We start from the raw sequence: 22,279 nt of genomic DNA, 5'->3' as shown, positions 1-22,279 counted from the left end.
TGCAGATTTGATGCTAATTCCTGCCATGTTGATGAAAAGTCATCACTCAGTGCCCAATGACCAGGCAGTGCAAAAACAACCCACACACAAAAATGCCTCCAACAAACCTTGTTGTCATTTTCATTTGATCCCAACAGGAAATACTCCAGCGATGAGTGTGCACTCTTCTAAAGAGCAAGGAACACGGTGCTCTGCTGACAGTCTTTCAATGTCGAGGGCACTTTGCCAGGAACTATCTACTCGTGCCCTCAGCGTGGCTTCTGAAAGAGCTGCTGCGGCCCAGAACGCATGTCTCTAGCATTTCAACCAGGGACCCAGGATGCATTTTCCTCCTGGACCAAAATACAAATGAGGGTCGGCTGCAGCTACACACACATCAGTGAGTGACCATATCGGTGGGCTTAAAATACTTGCAATACTGTTTCTGGTTTAAAATTAAACCCTGAGAACCCAACCACTTCAGAAATTGAGCATGTGTGGTTGCTTAAAGGCTTTCTTTATAGTCACCACTGGGGTAACTTATCTTAAATAAAAGAATAGACTAAAATAACCAGAGAGAACCCACATCATATCATCATAAGGAAGTGGCTACAGAGAGAAGATGATGTGCTCATACTGAAGACACTCTAAACACAGTAAACATGTTTCCGCTGAGACCCCAGAAAAATGTCACCTGCTCCCAGGCACTCAGAGGCATCCTCCTCAGTGTCCCCAGTGCCCAGCCAAAGTTAGGAGTACAATAAATCACGATGAGAACATGCCCACAAGGCCAAGAGCCCTTAAGAAAGCAATCACTGCTGTTCGCTGGCCATCCTCATATGTAGGAACTCAGACTCCTCAAAGCAATCGTCTGGGTTAACCGCTGCTCTTGCTCCCACATGACTAATGAGCAAACAGGCTCAGAAAAATTAAGAGGTCTGCCTAAAGTCATGCCCTGGAGTCTAGATTCAAACCCATAACTGACTTTGAAGGCTGAGCTCTTTCCCAAGGCACGAGTGAGCCTGAGCAGAGAAATGCTGCCCCACAGGGAAATCCTTCCATTGGGACTACTGGGGGAAGTGGCCTGTCTGCCCTCCCACCACCTATAGAACCTGAGTCCAGGAGCCTTCCCCTCCCCCCTGCTCACTGCACACTTGGGGTCCAGGCACCAGGAAAGGCAAGGGAGAGATCCTGGCTACTGCTCAGTTCTGCTATCTGCCAGCTGTGCCAATGTCCCTACAGAGACCTTCTTTGATGCTCAGGTGGTTAGGGAACCCTTCAGGAGCTGAGGGAACCTCTAAAAGAGCTCTATAAACAAATTAAAACAAAAGTGCCTAGTGATAAGAAAGCACTGAGTCCTCATATGATTGACAGCAGCATTCTTTATAGTGCAGAGGTTCTTGGCTGCACACTGGCATCACCTGGGGAGTTTTTTAAACTATCAATAAAATATAAACAAATAAGGAAAGACATGAATGAATAAATGGATGAATGAGTGAAAACCAATGCCCAAACCCCAAATCACTGATGTAACTGGTTTGGGATATAGTCTGGGCTTTGAGATGTGAAAGCTCCCCAAGTGACTCTAATGTTTAGAAGTACATGGAATAACAGAGCATCTTCTAATCGATGGTGTCTCAGAGTCAATGAAAGTAAAAGCAGGGCTGGATGCTCGGAGTTTACCAGAGGAACTCAGTCTGATCCCCCAAACACTCCAGCTCCTTTTGCTGCAGAACTCTATCAGGCCAACAATAGAAAGTGTAGGCAGGCTTCATATATATTTTATCTGTCATCCTCAGAACATACCTAATACTGGTTTTATTGGGCCCATTTTGCATATAAGGAAACTGAACTTCAAAGAAGTCCAACTACTCACTCAAGGTTATAGAGGAAGTTACTGGTTGATCAGTGACCCTGGTCTACTCCCAAAACCTATGCCCTTTCAAAACAATATACTGGCTAATATATCGTGTTCCTTCTACACATAGGGCTAGGAGACAGAATATAAGGATAGGTAGGCCACAGAACATGAACCCCAAGAGTTTATAATCCACTCCAGAAAGCAGCCTGGCATCCAAGTCATCATCATCCCAGCCACCCTGGGCTTTCCAGAACACTAAGAGCTGAGGAAGTCCACAGAGGAAAATTTATTCTTGGCCAGAAGAGTCAGTTTCCACAGAGAAGAGCACTCTGGACTTGGCCCTTGGAAGGTCAAGGGGGTTTCTACAGGCACAGCAGAGGGAGAGGACAAAGGTACGGAGGGGCCCAGGTGCCATAACCCCATCCTGTTTCAGGGCAAAGGTCTCACCTGTCAAGTTCAGTAGGAGTACTGTACACCTACCCTCTACAGCCTCCTGTGTCATGGTACCCATTTCCGGCACCTGCTCAGGCTTACCATTTGGGTACATTTAGGTGCACAGTGCAGGTCTGGGAATTCCTGGAGAGGAGAGAAGCAGTCCCAAGAGCCATCTCAAGCCACCTCCTCTGAGGAGCTGCTCCTCCCGACACAAAGGCTACATTCCTGTGCCTGGTCCCAATGGTAGGGAGTTTTGCCCAGAAAGGTTGTATTAATTAATCCTTGGCCCAGTATCAAGCCCAGCTTTGGCCTCACAGTCCTCAGGAACTGAGCCCTCAGGAACTGAGCCAAACACTCAATTTACAGTTTGTATCCCGTCTGTGGCTGAATCTGAGGCTGAGAGATGGGATGTCTCTAAGTAAGACTTAAATATAACTGCTCCTGAACCCCAGACTCACCAAATGCTAACCTCAAAAGCTAGAATGCCCCCTGGCTGCACTGGACCTCCCTTGGGAAGAACCACCACATTCTAGAAGCTATGATCCCCTTGGAGGACCAGGGGAGACAAACAGCTCTCTTTCCTGGGCACCCTGATTTTATCTACACACGTCCTCTTCTTTTCTTGTTGAACCTACATGTTATTATTCCCCTCTGTTCCTCAGGGCAGGGGTCAGCAAACTACAGCCTGAAAATCTGACCCACTTCTTGTTTTTGTAATTAAAGTTTTATTCATAATGCAGTCATACCAATACTTTGCCATCACAAGGGCAGAACCAAGCAGTAGACAAAGAATGAATGGACTGTAAAGTTAAAAATATTTACTCTCTGGCCTTTTATGTTACAAGTGTGCAGACCCTCGTCAGAAACAAAGAAGAAAAGGATGAGGGGACCTAAGAGAAATTCCTTATGTCTGGTGTTCCTGTCACAGGGCTCTTTTATCCATGCTACTAGGGTTCCTTCCCTCAAAGAGCATACCTGCCTTCAAACTCTGAAGACATCCCCCTTTATTTAGGATGAAGACCCTGATTCATTAATATGGCTCATAAGATCCCATAAGACCTTCTGTCCACCTCAAACACATGACACACACGACATGAAATGTTATGTGTGCCTTGCCTCTAGTAAAGGATGATGTTTTATGAAGCTTTTGTTTCACACACATAGACATACATACACACTTTTGTACTGAGCTCATGATGCAAATTTCTTTTGGTAGGTCATAGTCAAAAAGTGTGAAAGCCACTACACTAAAAAAAAAAAACAAAAACAAAAACAAAAACCTCTATGAATTAGATCTTAAATAGACCCACTTCTCTGCATCACCAAGTCACAAAACCTCTCACCTTGATCTTTACTGCAGCCTCCCACATGGTCTTCCTTTTTTTAATGTTAGGGAGTATCCTCCCTTTTTTAAAAAAAAAAAAAAAAGATTCTATTTATTTATTTACGAGAGATAGAGAGAGAGAGGCAGAGACATAGGCAGAGGGAGAAGCAGGCTCCATGCAGGGAGCCTGATGTGGGACTCATCCCAGGACTCCAGGATCATGCCCTGAGCCACCCAGGCATCCCCCACGTGGTCTTCCTGCTTCCATTCCAGCCTTGACTAATGCATTTGGCACACCATGGCCAACTCTAAAAATCCCTGTCCTAAAACTCTTTTGGGTGGTCTCTCACTGCCTTAGGAATTAAACCCATGTTTCTTATCACAGCCCATAGCATTAGTCATGGCCTGGAGCCCACCTGCATGCCCCACCTTGGTACCACACTCCAGCTGTGCTGCCCTCTATCAGTTCCTTGGACATGTTCAGCTCTTGGCCACTGTAGAGCCTCTGTGGGTGGGTATTATCCCTTTCAATACTAGGATTGAATCAGGCTTAATTGAGTTAGGTAAATACATTAACTTAATATGGTGGGATATTGGGGGCTTGACTATTCCCAATTCCTATACACACACACAGCATCACCAACTCCTATTCACCCTCTTGTTCCTATTTTAATGTCATTTCCTCAGAATATCTTCTCTGACACCTTATGTCAGGGACATTGTATTTTTAGCACTCTTTTCTATCCCTTACAACACCCAGCACAATTGTTACTGGTGATCTATGATTTGTGGTAACTGTCCCCTCTCAGTGCTGGATGGCAAGCCCCATGTAACAGGGTCTAAGTGTGTCCTACTCACCACTGTGTCCCCAACATAACCCCAGCCCACAACTGATGTCCAAGAAACACTCATCAAATGACTAAGTCAGTAAGTCTCATCCTGCTCTCTACAAATCTTAGCATGACACAAATGTCAAATTCTCATTTCTGTGTTTAGGAACTCTACTTAGTCACTGTACCCTAAACTACATTTGAAGTTCTAGGAATGGGTATGTTTAACCAACCTGAGAAACCTGAACCTAGGCAGAATTGGAAAATACTTGGCATATTCTTCTAAAGCTTGCCAGCCCCATGTGAGTGGGATGCTTTTGTGACAAGCACATACCCTGCTATCCGAGAGGAGTAAGGATCAGAGTTCCTTGGTCCAGATAAGTGAAACCCCATTTTTTCAAGTTCTCACTCGCCCCACACATTCTTAATATCATTCCATCCAGAAGCTTCTAATGTGCTGGGACATCAGTCTTTTGGATGACAATTAGTCACTGATTGGCTCCTAAAAAGGCCAACTGTGACATGTTCCTTAGCCCATGTTGAAGCTTCTTCCATTATATGTGTCTGAGTCATACACAAAAAAAGCAGTGACATCTATTTCAAGTTTGAAAATGATTCGCTAATCCAGAAAAAAAAAGGTCAAGTTCAGATGAACTAAGATTGGCCATGAGTTCAAATTGCATAGGCTGGCTAATAAATTCTTAGAAGTTCAGTATAATATTTTATTTTTGTGTATACTTGACATTTTCCACGTGAACATTGAGAAATGATTTGATGAGCATTTAGTGACTCTAATCAATATTCATCCATATGTTTGCTCTCAATAATTTTTTAAAAAATGGCAATGAAGGAGTTTGTAAAATAAAGAGACTGATTTTAGTACAACAAACAATAATTGTACAATCTTGTCTATAATTTAATTATAATCCGTTACTAAAATAACATTGAATTATGAATGAATTTCTAATTACTCTAGGTAAAAAAGTAAAATTCTATTTAGAGCAAGTTTTAAATAACTAAAAACACAACTCCAAGTATAGAGCTTGGCACTCAATACATATTTGTTGAATAAAAGACTAGCTCAGGCATCTAAAAAATGTGAAACTATGTTTAGCTTAAGCAAAATGAAAAAAAAAAACAGATTAATAGTGCCTAGGGTTCGGGATCTGGGTTCTGATATTCTCTAATGAAAGGAACAAGGACTCCTTGGAGAAACGGCTGACTTTAGGGTTGAGGCAGGGATTATACAAAATGAACCTGGAGCATTTTATAGTGCCACAAATAAGGGGCAAGATGAAGGCATATCAAAAAGACATAGAAGCCAACCTGAAAGAGCATGTGGTAGCCAAAACTAGAACAATTTGAGCAAACAAAGCAAATAATGTAGTGGTGGCTTATAACCCAAATCATAAAATATCCATTACGTCTAGTCAGATAAATTAGTGATTAATTAATTAGATAAATCAGGGAGAAGAGACAAATCTCCCATAAGAAAATAATTCCAAATACTTTATGTAGATATTCACCCCTCAAGAAGTGGGTACTTAGTTCCCTACCCTTGAGTGTGGGCTGATCTTCATATGAGAAGAGAACCATCACAGCAGAAAAACCAGACAGACACAATCTCAGCCAAGTAATCAAGGTCAACACTAATACTGGTGAGTCATGTTGACAGCATGATCACCCTTGATATGATGTGATGAGAAGGGCACTTTACCTCTGGGGTCTTCCTGATAAAAATTCATAACACACTATCATCATGAGGAAAACATCAGACAAACTCAAGTTGAGGGACATTCTGCAAAATACCTGCCTGGTATTCCCCAAAAATATCAAGGACATCAGAAATGAGGAGAGTCTGAGAAACTTATAGATCAAAGGAGGCCAAGAAGACATGACAACTAAATGTAATGTGTTATCCTGGATGAGATCCTACGTTCTATAAATGAGCCAGAGATGGCCTCTGTTGATTGACCTCTAGGTTGTTTACTTCTTCATAGCAGGTTGTGAAGCTTGCTCAGGCAACACTAAAAATTTTACACACTGAACTGTTTTAAATATAGCCCAAATGACCAGGTTTTAGCCATTTACAGCCTGCTTGTTTTGCATATTCTACAAACTATGCCCAAAATTTGCTAGTGATAGGTAAGATAAATTGTAACTATAAACACTGCAGGCTCCTGTTGCCCTTTGGAGCTCCCTAACTCAGAGATTTTCTGTTGGGTTGGAAGCAACACCACCGTGACACAGGGCACCCTTGCCTGCTCCTTCTCTCCTGTGAATTCTCTGCCTTCCCTGTGCTGAATAATCACCCCTCCACATACAAAACTGTCAAAGCATCACCCAAATAAATAAAGCCTATGTATGCTACTGACACCTCACTGTAATATCTGTTTCCTTGACCAGCTCTCAAATCCTTCGATTTGAAACCAAAAGAAGAAGAAGAAGAAAGAAGAAGAAAGAAGAAAGAAGAAAGAAGTAGTGGTAGAAGTAGTAGAAGTAGTAGTAGTAGAAGAAGTAGTAGTAGAAGTAGTAGAAGTAGTAGTAGTTGTTGTTGTTGTTAAGGAAAATCCAATGAAGTCCAAATGAAATGCAGAGTTTAATTAATAGTGATCCACAAATCTACCAATACCATATCCTCAGTTGTGACAAATAAGACCAGGGGAGCTATCATCCTTTCTCCAGTGTCCATGCATAAAGCTTAAATGTCATTCCAGAAGGTGTGATTTTTTTGTCTCCACCCTCAGCCTTGGTGCAGCGGTACAGAGTTTCTGTCCAACTGGAGAGAGGCCAACAGGACAGGCCCGGGGAAACTGACGTTATTTTGAACACAGAATGGAGAAGATCATGCCTAAGATCATTACTGACAACAAAAGAGATGTTCATGACAAGCAATTAAGAGATGACCAGTAGTTCCCTGAAACTAGTAACACTCAAGATAGCAGGAAGTCATAAGTATAAGAGAGTGAAACAGAGAAAGGGACAATCAAGAAGGGACCTTCTGGGATTATACTCATCACTACAACTCCAGAAACTTGGGCACATGTATTAGGCTATATCCACTCAGAAGCAATCAGAGCTGGTTGTGGAGCAAACTTGAAAGCATTCTCCCACATTGACCTATTAGCAAGGGGCAGAAGCCTTAGTGACTCAAGGAGTTTAAGTATAACCTCTGATCAAACACTAACTTAACAATAAACTACAATATCCTCAGGAAGCTTGGTTTGAAGCCACATTCATCCCTGGTGGTCTGGAAGACTGTGTATATGCCCAAGCTGCACCCTTTCAGGAATGACCACAGAGGGAACATCCCAAATACCAGTCCCCAGCATAGAGAAAAAACTATAAATCCTCTAAATGGTGTAAGTGGTTTCTAAGTGACATACAAATCCATACAAAGAGTGGCTGAAAGGGATAAGCACCACTTTTGGCCAGTAAGTATCTCATGTTGACCTAAGAGGAATCCTTAAGAAACCAGGCTAAAATATAAGATTTTATTTATTTATTCATGAGAGAGGTAGAGACATAGACAGAGGGAGAAGCAGGCTCCCTACGGGGAGCGCAATGTGCAACTTGATCCCAGGACCCCAGGATCACGACCTGAGCTGAAAGTAGATGCTCAGCCACTGAGCCAACCAGGTGTCCTCAGGCTAAAATATAAAAAATAAGAGTAAAAAGTTGAGCAGAGACCTCAGAAGTTGCACAATGCAGGGAAAATAGACTTTACAGCATTGGTTCAGCCTAGCTATTAAACACATAAATCAATGACCAAACATAAACAACAAGCCCTGGTAGGGAGTGGAGAGGAGAATCAGTATCTAGATTTGTTTCAATATATTACCTAAAATGCCCAGTTTTCAACTAAAACTTATGAGATATGCAAAAAAAAAAAAAACCCATGAAGGTGTGATGCTTACGGAGGGTGCGGGGCGCAGGCAACAGAAACTGTCTTTGAGGGAACCCAGATGTTGGATATACCAGATAAAGACTTCAAAACAGCTGTTATAAATACAAAGAACTAAAGGAAACAATGTTTAAAGAATTAAAGTAAAGTATAATGACTATGACACACCAAATATAAAATATCAATAAAGAGAAATTATGCTTTTAAAGAGAGGACCAAACGAAAATCTTGGAGTTGAAAAGTACAATAACCAAAATGAATATATCATCAGCAAGGCTCATAAACAGATTTGAGTTAGTAGAGGAAAGAATCAGCAAACTTGAAGATAAATCAATAGATATTATTAAATCTGAAGAACAGAAAGAAAAAAGATGGAGAAAAATGAACTGAACTTTAAAGAAATGTGGAACACCATTAAGCACGCCAATATATACATAATAGAAATACTAGAAGGAAAGAAGAGAAAGGAAAAGAGAAAGTATTAAGAGAAAGAATGGCTGAATCCATCTCCAATTTGATGAGAAATAATAATAACAAGCCCAAGAAGCTCAACAAACCCTAAGTAGAATAAATACAATATTACACTCAGATACATCATAATTAAATACGCATAGCCAAAAATAAAAAGAAAATCTTTAAACGAGTAGAGAAAAGTGACTCATCACAAATAAGGGAACTACAAGATTAATAACTGACTTCTGATCAGAAACAAAGAAACCAGAGGGTAGTAGAGCAACAATTCAAAGTATCAAAAAAAAAATGTTAACCAAGAATCCAATATCTAGCAAAGATACCTTTCAAAAATGAAAGCAGAATAAAGACATCTCAAGATAAAGTATTTTTGTAAAACAACCATTTAAATAACAAAACAAAAATATACAGCTAATACTACAACAAAGGAGATTTAAAATTTTTTGTTATCCAGTTATTACACAGGAAGGTTGAAAAGTTGGGGAAAGGAAAATTTACAGATAGAACAAATAGAAAACAAATATTAGAATGACAGAATTAAGCCTAGACATATCAATAACAATATTATATTTAAATGGCCTAAAAACCCCAATTAAAAGGGATTGCCAAACTGGATTTAAAAAATCAAATGCCAATATGCTGGCTACATGAAACCTACTTTAAATATAGAGACACAAATTGGTTAAATATAAAAGGATGGGGAAAGATATGTCATGCTAACATTCAAAATAAACCTGGACTGGCCATTTTAACGTCAAAGTAGATTACAGAGCAAGGAAAGTTATTTCCTAATGTTGAAAGAGTCAATTCATCAAAAGGACATAAACTTAACATTTTGCACCTAATAACTGAACTTCAAAATACAAAAAGCAAAAATGGATAAAAATGGAAGGAGATCCACAATCATTGTCAAAGGCTTAAATATACCTCTTTCCGAAAAACCAATAAAACAAGTACACAGTCACCCCCGCCCCCTACCCACCTCCCCTTCCACCCCACCCCCAGTTCGTTTCCCAGAGTTATGAGTCTCTCATGGGTGACGGGCACTGAGGGGGACACTTGATGGGATGAGCACTGGGTGTTATTCTACATGTTGGCAAATTGAACACCAATAAAAAATAAATTTATATATTAAAAAAAACAAGTACACAAAAAATCAGCACAAATATAAAAGCACAATCCAGAAAAATCTGAACACTACTATCAACCAACTTGATCTAGTTGTCAATCCAACACTATTAGTAACTCCTAAATAGACTAGAACACTATGCCCAATAATAGAAGTTTAAACATTCTTTTCAAATGCTTATGGAATATCTACCAATATAGCCCACAGACTGAGCTATAAAACAAGTCTCAATAAAGTTAAGAGAACTGAAGTCATACAAAGTATGTTCTCTGACCAGAGTGGAATTAAATTAGAAATTAATCATAGGAGAATCTCTGGGAAATCTCTAACTATTTTAAAATTAAGGAAAATACTTCTAAACAATTCATAGGTCAAAGTAGAAATCAAAATGAAATTAGAAGGTATTTTAACACATTTCAATTTTGTGGTATGCCACAAGAACCTATATTTGTAAAGAAGTAAGGCCCCTAATCAGTTAATTCATATTCTACATTTAGAAACTTGAAATAAAAGAGAAACAAATTAAACCCAAAGAAGTAAAAAAAAAAAAAAAAAAAAAAAAAAAACAGAAATAATATCAGAAGAGAAATAACAAAATGGAAAGCAGAAAAGTGAGAGAAAAAATCAATAAAACCAAAAACTAATTTGATCAGAAAAATCAATAAAATTGATAAACCTCTACCAAGACTAATCTGGAGGGGCAGAAGATACAGATTAATAATATCAGAAAAGGGGGATATAAAATCACTACAGATTTTACAAATATTGAAAAAATCATCAGGAAATATATTTTGAACTTTATTCCAATAAATCTGACAACTTATAGGACGTGAACAAATTTCTGGAGGGACACAAAGATAAGGTTCTTGAATTCAAGAGGAAATAGATAACCTGAAAAGCTGAATATGTATTAAATAAAATAAATTTGTAGCTTAAAATCTTTTCACAAGAAAACTCCATTTTTACCAAACATTTACTGCTACTACTATTACTGCTAATTATAATAATGATAATATCAGTTCAACACAAACTCTTCCAGTTAATCAAAGAGAAGGGAATACTCCCCAATTCATTCTATCATGGCAACATTATTCACACAAAGATATTAAAACCACACAAAAATATTACAAGAAAAGAAAACTAACTACAAACCAATATCTATCATGCACAGAAATTCAAAACCTCTATAATTTTAGCAAATAGAATCCAACAATACATAAAAAAGATTATATAATATAATCAAGAGGAATTTTATCCCCAGAATGCAAGACTTGTTTAACACTTAAAAAATGCAAGTAATTAATCTGTTTATTACAGGACAATAAAAAGATGTGAAAAACTTACAGACTTGTCATGAAATAGTTTAAAAGACCTAAATAAATAAATAAGAATATCATGTTCATAGGTCAAAAACTCAATATGCTCTGATGTCAATTCTCCAAAATGGTCTATAGAATCAACACAATTCCAATAAAAATTCCAGTAGGCTTTTTTGTAAAAATGAAGAGCTGATTTTAAAATTCATATGGAAAAGAACCTAAAGCACCAAAACAACTTTGAAAAAGAACAAAGTTGAAGTGCTAACACTATCTAATTTTCAGACTTATTACAAAGGTATAATATTTAAAACAGTGTGATACTGGTGTAAAGATACAGATTAGTGGGATAGAATAGGAGCCCTAAAGTCAACCTAAACACATATATAAGCAATTGATAGTTGACAAAGGAGCAGAAGCCACTGAGCAGAAAAAATAGCCTTTTCAACAAATGGTGCTAGAACAATTAAATATCCATATGCAAAAAAGAAGTTTAATCACATCACACACAGAAATTAATTCAAAATGGATCACAGATCTAAATGTAAAACCTAAAAATATAAAACTTCAAAAAGAAAACATAGGAGATAATCTTTGTGACCTTGAGTTAAACAAAGATTTCTCAGATGTGATGTTAAGAGCACACAACCCATAAAAGAAAATGATTGGAAAATTGTACTTCAAGAAAGTTAAGTTTTGCTCTTTGAAAGAAACCACTAAGAGAATGAAAAGACAAACTATGACTGAAAAAAATATTTCAAACATGTATCTGGTTTTTTAAAAAGATTTTATTTATTCAAGAGAGACAAAGAGTAAGGCAGAGACACAGGCAGAGAGAGAAGCAGGCTCTATGCAGGGAACCTGATGTGGGACTCGATCCTGGAACTCCAGGATCATGCCCTGAGCTGAAGGCAGATGCTCAACTGCTGAGCCACCCAGGCGTCCCTCAAACATGTATTTGATAAAAGATTTGTACTCAGAATAAAGAACTCATAAAACTCAACAATAAAAAAAGACATTTTTCTTAAGTGAGCAAAAGATTTGAGCAGAGCACTTCACCAAAGAAGGTATAAAGATGGCAAATAAGCCATGGAAAGATTCTCGACATCATTAGTCATTAAAGAAATGCAAGAATGGTTAATAATACTGGCCATACCAAATGTGGAGAAACTAGAACTTGCCTATACTGGTAGGAATGTAAAATGATATAACCACTTTGGAAAATAGTTTGGCAGTTTCTTAAAAATTTAAAACACATCTACTGAATGATTTCTACATTCCACCCCTATGTATTTACTTGACTTCATTTTCAATTTTTTATTAAGTTCTAGTTCATTAACATTTAGTGTAATATTGGTTTCAGGTGTAGAATTTAGTGACTCATCACTTACATATAACACCCAGTGCTCATGAAAAGTACCCTCCTTAATATCTGTTACTCATTTAGCCCAGCCTCCACCAACCTCCTATCCATAGTTTGTTCACTATTGTTAAGAGTTTCTTATGGTTTGCTCTCCTCTTTTTTTTTCCCTTCCCCTATTATCGTCTGTTTTGTTTCTTAAATTTCACATATAAGTGAAGTCATGTGGTACTTGTCTTTCTCTGACTGACTTATTTCACTTAGCTCCATCCATGTCATTGCAAATGGCAAGATTTCATTCTTTCTGATGGCTAATATTCCTGAGTGTGTGTGTGTGTGTGTCACAATTTCTTTATCTATTCATAATCCAAAGGACATTAGGGCTCTTTCCATAATTTGGCTATTGTTGATAATGCTGCTATAAACATCTGAGTGCATGTATCCTTTTGATTTTGTATTTTTATGTCTTTTGGAAAAATAGTAGTACAACTGCTATGTCATAGGGTAGTTCTATTCTTAAATTTTTGAGGAACCTCCATAGTGTTTTTCGCAGTGGCTGCAGCAGCTTGCATTCCCATCAACAGTGTAAGAGGGTTCCCCTTTCCCTGCATCCTTGGCAATCTGTTATTTTGTGTTGTTAATTTTAGACATTCTGACAGGTGTGAGGTGGTATCTCATCGTTTTGTTTTGGGGTTTTTTTTAAGATTTTTATTTATTCATGAGAGACACACAGAGAGAGAGAGGGAGAGCAGAGACACAGGCAGAGGAAGAAGCAGGCTTCATGCAGGGAGCCTGACGTGGGACTCGATGCTGGGTCTCCAGGATCACGCCCTGGGATGAAGGCAGGCGCTTAACCGCTGAGCCACCCTGGCTGCCCTATCTCGTAGTTTTGATTTGTATTTCCGTGATGTTTAGCATCTTTTTATGTATCTGTTGGCCATCTGTATGTCTTCTTTGGAAAAATGTCTACTCTTGTCTTCTGCCCATTTTTTAGATTATTTGTTCTTTGGGTGTTGAGCTTGGTAAGTTCTTTATAGATTTTGGATACTAGCCCTTTATCTATATGTCATTTGCAAATATCTTCTTCCATTCCAAAGGTTTTTTGTTAACTGTTTCCTTCACTGTGCAGAGGTTATCTTGTTCATGTCCCAATAATTCATTTTTCCTTTGCTTTCCTTGCCTCTGGAGACAGGTCTATAAAGAAGCTGCTATGGCCAATGTCCAAGAGGTTGTTGCTTGTATTCTCCTCTAAGATTTTGATGGTTTCCTGTCTCACATTTAGATCTTTCATCACGTTTGAATTTATTTTGGTGTATGGTTTAAGAAAGTGATCCAGTTTCATTCTTCTGCATTTTTCTGTCCAGTTTTCCCAACACTTGTTGAAGAGACTGTCTTTCTTCCATTGGATATTCTTTCCTGCTTTGTTGAAGGTTAGTTGTGGGTCCATTTCTTGGTTTTCCATTCTGTTCCATTGATTTAAGTGTCTGTCTTTGTGCAAGTACCATACTGTCTTGATGACTACAGCTTTATAATATAGCTTGAAGTCAAGAATTGTGATGCCTCCAGCTCTGCTTTTCTTTTTTAAGACTGCTTTGGCTACTCAGGGTCTTTGCTTTGGCTATTCAAGGTCTTTTGTGGTTCCATATAAATTTTAGGATTGCTTATTCTAGCTCTGTCAAAAATGTGGGTGGTATTTTGATAGGGATTGCATTGAATGTGTAGATTGCTTTGGATGTATAGACACTTTAAGAATATTTATTCTTCCAATTGATGAATGTGGAATGTTTTTCCATCTTTTAATGTAATCTTCCATTTTTTTCATAAGTGTCCTATAATTTTCAGAGTACAGATCTTTTTACCTCTTTAGTTAGGTTTATTCTTAAAGTATCTTATGGTTTTTGGAGCAATTGTATATTGGATCAATTCCTTGATTTCACTTTCTGCTTTCATTATTGATGTATAGAAATTCAACAGATTTCTGTATATTGATTTTGTATCCTGCAATTCTACTTAATCCATGTATCAGTTCTAGCAATTTTGTGGTGGAGTCTTTCCAATTTTCTACATATAAGTATCAGCTTATCTGCAAATAGTTAAAATTTGACTTCGTCCTTGCCTATTTGGATGCCTTTTGCTTCTTTTTTGTTGTCTGATTGCAGAAGCTAGGACTTCCAGTACTATGTTACAAAAACAATGGTGAGAGTGGACATCCCTGTCTTGTTCCTGACCATAGAGGGAAAGCTCTCAGTTTTTCCCCCACTGAGGATGATATTAGCTGTTGAGTGTTTTGTTTATGGCAAAAGTATACAGGGTTTGTTTTTTTTTTAAGATTTTATTTATTCACGAGAGACACAGAGAAAGAGGCAGAGACAGAAGCAGACTCCCTGTGGGGAGCCCGATGTAGAACTTGATCCCAGGACCCCAGAATCACACCCTGAGCTGAAGGCAGACGCTCACCCACTGAGCCACCCAGGTGTCCCAAAAGCATATGTTCGTATAAAGATCTGTGCATGAATGTTCACAGTTTTATTTATAATAGTCAAAATCTGAAATTGAACCCCATACCCAATAATACATGAGTAGATAAATAAATTGCAGTGTATCTATGCAATAGGATATCATTTAGAAACAAAAAATGAGGGGCACCTGGGTGGTTCAGTCAGTTAAGTATCTACCTTCAGCCCAGGTCATGATCCCAGGGTCCTGGGATCCAGCCGCTATTGGGCTCCCTGCTCAGCAAGGGGTCTGCTTCTCCCTCTCCTACTGGCCCTCCCCTCACTTGTACTCTCTTGTATGCTCGCTCTCCCAGATAAATAAATACAATCTTTTTTTAAAAAAAGAAATAAAAAATCAACTATTGATACACACAAGAACATGGATAACGCTCAAAATACTTATATTGAGTGAGAGAATCCAGATGAAAGGGAGCACACACTATATGATTCTATTTATATAAAACTATGGAAATGCAAACTAGAAGAAAATAGATCAGTAGTTGACTGGGATTGGGGGAAGCAGTGCAAGGGGTAGGAGGGACTATAGCGAGGAAAGTGGAAACATCTGGAAGTAATGGATATGTTCATTAGATTGAGGTGATGGTTTAATAGGTATGCATATGTCAAAACATTAAATTTTATACTTTAAATATGCGTGATTGATTATATTTCAGCTGTATCTCTGTAAACCTGTTAGATAAATACCCTCTAAGAAATATGGAAAGATAAAATAACTCATATACAAAATAAGAACAGAATTCTATTAAAATGTAATATTCAAAAACTCAAAATATAAAGTTCTTGAAAATTAAAAACATGAGGACAGAAACATACTCGTTGGAAGATGAAGATGAGGAGACACAGAATATAAAACAGTAACACAAACAGAAGGAACACAGGAAAGTTAACACAAAAAATTTAGAGAGTCGGGAAACCCAACATCTGAATAACAGGAGTTCCATGAGGTGAAAACAGAGAAACTAAAAGGGAAGAAACTGATAAAAAAAAAAAATTCTGGACAATCCCACGACAAATAATATGAGCTTCCAGATTCACAGGGCCCACCAAGTATCTCATACAATGACCAAAAATGGACTAACCAAAAACACATCCCTACTAAAATTTAGGCCTGGATTTCAAAGTTAAGATTCTAAAATCTATTAGAAAGGTAAAAGAAAGTCTTACATCCAAAGAACCCGGAATCAGAATGGCTGTTGCTTTCTCAAAGAGCAACAGTGAACATTAGAAGCAGGAGAGCAGTACCTTCAAAATTGTAAAGAATTTAGGAATTTAGAATTCTATACTTAGCTAAATCAGCAACCAAGTGGAGGAGCCGAAGAAAGTCATTTTTAGAAATGTATAATCTCAAAAAAAAAATTACCTTCCTATCAACCTTTCTCTATAAACTACTTGAGATTGGGCTCCACCATCAGGATGTATGTAAGCCAAGAAAAAGACTACTTTAGAGATGCAGCACAGTTGAAAAGGCAGGTACTCCCCACACTGATAGTGAAGGGACTCCAGGGGAGTGCACTAGACCTTAGGGGAAAGCAGTCCAGACTAGAGCGTGACTGTTTATTTGTTTTTGTTTTGTTTTTGTTTTTGTTTTTGTTTTGCCTATGATAGTGTGAGGTTCTGTGTTCAGAGCCACTTTCTCTCCAGAATAAATGGACATAATGTAAGTCACTAGAATCATCACTTTTGTTGATGACCTCCATAATGATGACAGGATATGGATGGGACTAGATAACAAGGAGATAAACCACTATAATCACTGATGCCGAAGCCATTTTTTTTTCACATTTCAATATCTCCAAAATCAGGATGTATATTAAAACTATGAGAATATCATGGTTTAGTTGGCTGCCTACTGTGTTCTGTCTTAATGGCATATTTTACCATTGACAGCATTTTAGACTCCGTGAAATAGGGTATACTCCCTACATGAGTAGCTACACTCAAGTGTGGAGGTCTTTCTAATCAAGATCCTGGTATCAGCTGCAACACAGAGCAAAACACCAATCTGCCCAATCAAGTTTCTTCTCTAAACATTTTAAATATGCACAGAATTCCTTACACAAAGCTCATAACTCATTCTACTCTTTCCTGTGAGATGTTTGAGGAAAACTGCTTTCTTTCCCTATTCACCATTTTGCTCCTTTTGAAGTTTGTATCATGAGTCTGCTTTATCGATCATAAAAATGAATCAGATTTTTAAATAACCAAATGCATACATACAAAGTATTTAGAAGAAGTCTAAGAATCCGGGCAATCAGCTGTGATGAAGATGACTTTGAATTGCCAGACAGTAGTGTAAGGACTTCCTTTTGTTCCATTTGTTCTCAAAAAAAGTAAACTAATCTCTCTTTAGGTTCTTTGGATTTGTGACAACCCTCCTTAAACAAGAATCAAATTGGGAACACCAAGGAATGGAGGAAATACATACACACATACTTTTTCATTCTGTTGCCTGCCTTAAGTTGACATAATCTATTCAGTCTATCAGAAGACATGAAAAGGCCACTGGCCAAAACAGATCCAAAGACACCCAGAGAAAAGAGTAAAGGTTGTAGCAAGGAGCTGACATATCTCATGTCTTTAGGTGATGTTCTTCCCACAACTACTTCCACCAACCCTCATACCCTGGTATGCCTGAACCAACATATTTTACCAAGAAGAGTGAAGTCAGGAGAAAACTGAGGAAATGGATTTGAAAAATCAGCTGTCAGAAAAAAACAAAACAAAACAAAACAAAAATAACAAAGCTCCTAACATTACTCCAGAATCTTGGCTATACCTATTTTAAGACACCCTAAAACCCTCAGGAGGCCATACTGCAGATTGATGGGTGAGTGGCCAGGGATTAAACCAGTTTCTGTACCTTCTACAAGCATCTGGAATAGTTTCACAAAGCCACTTCAGCTACATGATGGCCTAGCCTATTCCAATGTTCCAGAAATTTTGAAAATTCTGGACACTTTCCAAGGCTCCCTGGACAGGTTTATGGGCACTTCCTAGAAGGCATCCGTGGCCTCTCTTGATATCCAGTAAGGCATGGAAGTTTCTAAACCCCTGTCCCCCTGGGGATATCGCCACTACGCCAAGGTGGAGAAATGCCCGTCTGAGCATGAGGAAGTGGAGTATCTTGGATAGGCTTCTTTCCCAGTGCTATTTTGGTAAACTTAAGCAAAGCAATTGTTGCCACAAAGGAACTGGGTGCTCTGAGGATAAGTAATGCAGCACTGAGATTGTCACAGGTTTGAGATGCTCTCCCAGCAGGTCACATAGACAATGATTATTGTCTTCGGCTCCTAACTGCTCTTCTGCCTTCCATCTCCTTCTTCCAATCTTGTCTCTGCTTAGAAGCCAGGATGAGCTTTCTAAAATATAGATCTTAGCGCCTTATCCCCCTCTTTAAACTCTCTCACCAACAGGATTAAGTACTTTCTTGGTGGGCAAGATATACTTGGTTTCTCAGAATTATTCCAAATAAGAAACTGGTTTTGCTAACTACATATTGCCAGAAACAGAGGTTAACTAGATAAACTAGTATGTATAAAAACAGTCGTATTCAATGCATCTAATGATACCAAGCTGCCATACTTCATTTTGTTACCTAGGTAGACATTTCACAGTGGTTATCTTCTCATAGACTATATTAAAATGCCATCACCCAAAGTTTGGTATTTCAATAGTGTTACTTTGAGACTTTATTTTGGCCAATGTATAAGTCTTATTGAATCTCCTAAAGCTTTCAAGTTACAACCATGGTAGCCAAGCTATGTGGAGTAGAATGTCAGATTCATGACCACTTATGTATCAGTATTACCGGGTTTCTGAGGGGCATTTTACCTGGGCCATGGGGGCAAGGGGCCATGGAGACAAGGGGCCATGGGGACAAGAGAGTGCTCAGGGTGCACAAGAGTGAAGGCAGAGCTGGAAACCAGACACACTGTGGACCTGGAGCAGCTGAGCAGAGAAGACATCTGGGTAAAAAGCATGGGACAAAAACTCAGCAAAAGGAAGTGGTTTTAAGAAAGGAGATAAGAAGCTCTTCTCATAGGAGGTCAATCTATCCAGCAATTAGCGGCAAGGGGTTTGGACTCATTCGTTCAACAAGGCTTATTGCATTTTCACCTACTATGTTAAAGACATTGTGTTTAGTCTTGGGGATACAGACATACTCCCTTAGGCTTAAGGATGTATTCCAGGAAAGGGAAGCATTGGATGATTCCTTGCACATGCACATTTCCACAAGAAATGGCCCTCAATTTTGTAAGTTGTCACTACTGCTTCTTCAATGTAAGATACAGGAGGTTATGATAGTACATTCCAATTCCCAATAATCATTGGACACCCCAGGCTATAGTGATATTGTTGAAGCCACTCCAGTCAAAGGCTTCCCAGAGATCGCTAAGCACTGAGCTTTATCCTGTCTCCCTCACCCATCCCACAAGCATGCACCTGCCTCAAGTCATCACCAACTGCACTGATCACCCAGCTCAATTTTTTTCTTGGTACTTCATTGGTTCTTCTAGCCATGCCACTTGCTTACCTTTTCTCCACCATCAAGGACAAGAACTCTTCAAAAGAGCATGAAATGACAGAGAAAGCCAAGCCCCAGTGAAGTAAATGGACTATGTTGGAACTCAAAAGCAAGGGACATGCTAGAATCCAACAGCCAAGAAGACAAATGGTGCCCAAGCTATTGAACTTGCCAGTAAGCTATGAAGAAAATTTACATTAGTTGTACTTTCCTGTATCATAATGGGTCTGTACATAGATCATAAACATATCCGAGACAAAATGGTGCTGCAGAAAGCAGTACCAAATGAAATGCATTCCAACATATCTGTACAAATTTTAGCTAGTTTCCCTCCACTTTAGGCCTCAGTTTCTTCTTCTGTAAAATGGGAAGAGTAATGACCATCTCATTGTCAGAAATAAATGGCATAATTCCTGTAAGCACCTTGTTCTCCGGCTGGTACAATATCGGCACTCACTGAAGAGGATTGATCCCCATCACCACCATATCTGATGTTATGAGGCTCCAGTGGTCCAGCTGGGCATGGGAAGGGAATTCTCAGAGGCAGCATGGACACCTCCCCCCACAGAAGACTGCTCCAGATTCCAACTACAGCTCCAGGGGTTTGGTTTAGAAGAGCACCCTGGAAGTTTTGCTTGTAGACATTTTTTTTTCTCATGGGACCTCACAGAAATAATAGCTGGACTCCCTAGAGAGTGCTCTGCAAGCCACAGCACTGCTTTCAGGCCACACCTTCCATTATCACAGTATCTTCAAAAAAACCTAAGTCAGTCAGGGAGCTTCAATCAGCTCATACTTTTGGATAAGATATCTGTCCCTCTATCCCTCATCAGTCTCCAACAAAGGTTATAAAGAACAGTAAAAGAACAGGGACTCTGGAAGCACCCAGGCCCCGGGGCTGCACTTACTAGCTCGGGGGCCTCAAGCAGCTCAACAACCACTCCCAACCTTGGTCAGCTCTGGCCTCTAGACCAAGGGTCACCTGCCCAGCTTGCCCTCAGTAACGAGCCCTTCAGTGTAGGCCAGTGACCTTGAGACTGTGGAACACCCAGCTGTCACACTGGCCACAGGCCCAGGGCAACATGTAGAAACCCTTTCACAGGCATCTATCTGCTCCTAAATCTAATTACAAACAGTCACACATCCCCACCATCGATACATTTATGATTCACATTGTTTCAGAGCTTTTAATGAACATTTTCTCATCTGTCTGTTCTCATTTCTAATGGCAAAGCATGACACATACCCACCATGCACAGCATACTAATGTGAATGACCCCTTGGCTGTGTTTAGTTTATAAAATGGTCCAACAAAGCAGCATTCAACAAACAAAGCACTTATCTTTCATTTCCTAATTTTTAATTTACTGGGCACTTGCTGTGTGCCCCAAAAGCAGTGGGTGACAGAAGTACAAAGCTGAATCCCTGCCCTGTGACCTGAGGAGGTAGGAAGACACAGCCAGTAAACATGAGTAAAGGGAAGGCAGGACAGTAGTGTGGGTGAAGCCTGGGCCCTTAAAAAGGAATCAAGTAAAAAAAAAAAAAAAAAGGAATCAAGTACTAATACATGCTACAACTGTACCTTGACAACACTGTGCCAGGTAGTAGAAGCCAGTCACAAAAGGCCACACAGTGTATGATATCATCTATAGGAAAGGTCCAGAACAGGCAAGCCTATAGAGACAGAAAGTAGGCTTGCGGTTGCCAGGGGCTGGGGAAGAGTGGTGGTGGGGTATGGGGGGACTGCCAATGGGTATGGGTTACTTTTTGAGGTGATTAAAAACGTTCCAAAATTGTCGTGGTCGTGGTTGCATACATCTGTGAACACACTAAAAACTACTGATCTGTTACACTTTAAAGTGGGTGAATTTTATCTCAATAATGCTGCTTCTAAAAGTTATCTCTGGGCAAATTATTAACTTCTCCAAGCCTCAGTTTCTTCATCTATAAAATGAAGATGAGGATCTTCATTGGAAATGATCATGGCAGGGGCGCCTGGGTGGCTCAGTTAATTGTCCAACTCTTGAATTCTGGCTCAGGTCCTGATCTCAGGGTCATGGTACAGAGCCCTGCATGAGATTTTCTCTCTCACTCTCTCTCTGCCCCTCCCCCGCTCTGCACTCACACACATGCTCTCTTTCTCTCTCCTTCTCTAAAAAAAAAAAAAAGAAAGAAAGAAAGAAATGAAATAAACTGTGGATAATCAGAGGGATAACTTTGTAAAAAGCACTCGATGCTTTGCCTACTATTATTATCAGGTGTAAAAGAGGAGGGTCATTCACAATAGGCAGGAGGTGGAGGAACTCAAGTGCCCTTCAAGGGAAGGATGGAAAAACAAAATGGAACATTATTCAGGTCTAAAAAGGAAGGAAATCCTGTCATAGGTTGCAACATGGATGAACCTGGAGGACATTATGCTGAGTGAAGTAGGCCCGTCACAAAAAAACAAATACTGTAGGAATCTACTTATCAGAAGTGCTTCAATGCAGTCAAATCCAGAAAGAAAGAAAGTAGAATGTGGTTGCCAGGGGCAGGGGGTCAGGACAATCAGTGTTTAATGAGAACACAACTCAGTTTTGCAAGAAGAACTCTGGAGATGGATGGTGGTAATGGTCATACAACCATGTGA

The 22,279-nt window shown here is 39.2% G+C and overlaps 1 protein-coding gene across 4 annotated transcripts in view; it reads right to left on the bottom strand.

Moving 5' to 3' along the window:
- The window catches only part of CDYL2 (chromodomain Y like 2), a 270,014-nt gene that overhangs the window by 84,588 nt on the left and 163,147 nt on the right, over positions 1–22,279 (bottom strand). Inside the window, exon 1 of one of the 4 annotated variants that reach the window (XM_035716607.2) lies at positions 108–246. The exons of the other annotated variants lie outside the window; for them this stretch is intronic. The gene's annotated coding sequence lies outside the window, so the exon portion shown is untranslated. Of the gene's footprint in view, positions 1–107; positions 247–22,279 lie in introns of those variants that run through there. 4 annotated transcript variants of the gene reach the window in all.

Source organism: Canis lupus, chromosome 5 (genome assembly GCF_003254725.2).
Source record: "Canis lupus dingo isolate Sandy chromosome 5, ASM325472v2, whole genome shotgun sequence".
Taxonomy (NCBI): Eukaryota; Metazoa; Chordata; class Mammalia; order Carnivora; family Canidae; genus Canis; species Canis lupus.
The sequence above is the reverse complement of the archived record's forward strand: the minus strand, read 5'-3'. Positions and strand labels throughout refer to the sequence as shown.